Raw genomic sequence first — 2,019 nt, forward strand, 5'->3', positions numbered from 1 at the left:
GGAGAGGGACATTCAAGTGGCCTGCTGGGTTACAGCTGAATGCCACAAAAAATAAAATAAATAAATATAAAAGAAAGAAAGAAAGAAAAGAAAAGAAAGGAAAAGAAGAAAGAAACTGCTCTCCTCACTATAATTGCTTGAGTAACTTTTTTTTTTTTTTAACCATTGAAGCTATCTGTGAAACCTCCCTTATGTTGTGCACCTGTGGGTATGTTCTAGGCAAGCACAAAGCACTTTTTCTCTTGTTTGTATAACCGTGGGTTTTAGGTAACCCCTCTCCTGCTTGTGCCACTTTCCATTGCACTCATCATGTATATGCCAGAAAAGGGGAGGAAACTTTTGCCTAAAAGCTTGCTAATTACACTAAGAACAAAGGACTTCTATGCTGGAACTTGTCTGCATATCTGTGCGCAGTTGCAGCCTGAGTTTTTTCCCGGGTTGTTTTATTTTTGCAATCGGCTGTGATTTTTCAGGCAGGCAGCTTCTGCAGTTTGTGTTCTCCCCAACCAGTTCTTCCTTTTCTTCTCCTTCAGTACCATGCTGTTTTGGTTATGTAGCCCTGCAGTAGCGTTTGAAGTCAAAGAGAGTGATGCTTTCAGCTTTATTCTCTTTCCTTAGGATTACCTTGGCTATTCAAGCATTTTTAGTTTCATGGGAATTTTATAATAGTTTTATCTAGTTCTGTGAAGAATGGCATTGGTAGTTTAAGAGAAGTAGCAATAAAACTGTAAATTGCTTTGGGCAGGATGGCTATTTTAACAATAATCTTTCTATTTACGGGCATGGAATCCTATTTCCATTTCTTTGAGTCATCTCTGCATTCTTTGAGCAGTGTTTTGCAATTCTCACTGTAAAGATCTTTCACTTCCCTAGTGAGCTGTATTCCTAGGTATTTGATTATTTTTGTGGCAGTTCTTAATGGGACTTGCTCCTGATTTGATGCTTAGCTTGACTGTTGTTCGTGTGTAGAAATGCTGACAATTTTTGAACATTGATTTTGTATCCTGAAACTTTGCTGAAGTTTATCAGCATAAGAAGCCTTTGGGCTAAGACTGTGGGGTTTTCTACATATAGGATCATGGCATCTGCAACAGAGATAGTTTCATTTCCTCTCTTCCTCTTTGAATGACCTTTATTTCTTTCTCACGCCTGGTTGCCCTGGCCAGAACTTCCAATTCTATGTTGAAAAGGAGTGTTGAAAGAGGACATCCTTGCCTTGTGCCGGTTTTCAAGAAGAATGCTTCCCCTTTTGCCCATTCACTTTGATGTTGCCTGTGGGTTTGTCATAGATGGCTCATTATTTTTAGTTATGTTTCTTTAATATCTAGTTTATTGGGAGTTTTTAACATTAAATAGATATTGAATTTTAACGAAAGCCTTTTCTGTATCTGTTGAGATAAGCATGTGGTTTTTTCTTTAGTTCTATTTATGTGATGAATGACATTAATTTATTTGCATAGCTTGAACCAACCTTGCATCCCAGGGATGAAAACTACTTGATCATGGTGGATAAACTTTTTGATGTATCCTGGATTCAGTTTGCCAGCATTTTGTTGAGGATTTTTTGCATCAATGTTCACCAAGGACATTGGCCTGAAGTTTTCTTTCTCTGTTGTGTCTCTGCCAAGTTTTGGTATCAGGATGATGCTGGTCTCATACAATGAGTTAGGAAGGAGTCCCTCCTCAATTTGTTGAAATATTTTCAGTCAATGTGGTACCACCTCTTCTTTGTACATTTGGTAGAATTCAGCTCTAAATTTGTCTGTTCCAGGGCTTTTTTGTTGTTGTTTGGGGGCCGTTTATTACTGCTTTGATTTCAGAACTCATTATTGGTCTTTTCAGGGATTCAATTTTTTGCTGAATCAGGCTTGGGAGGGTGTATGTATCCAGGAATTTATTCATTTCTTTTAGATTTCTAGTTAATGTGCATAGAGGTGTTCATAATATTCTCTGATGATTTTTGCTGTTTCTGTGGCATATGTGAAAATATCCTCCTTGTTGTTTCTGATTGTGCTTATT

This window comes from Saimiri boliviensis, chromosome X (genome assembly GCF_048565385.1).
Source record: "Saimiri boliviensis isolate mSaiBol1 chromosome X, mSaiBol1.pri, whole genome shotgun sequence".
Lineage (NCBI taxonomy): Eukaryota > Metazoa > Chordata > Mammalia > Primates > Cebidae > Saimiri > Saimiri boliviensis.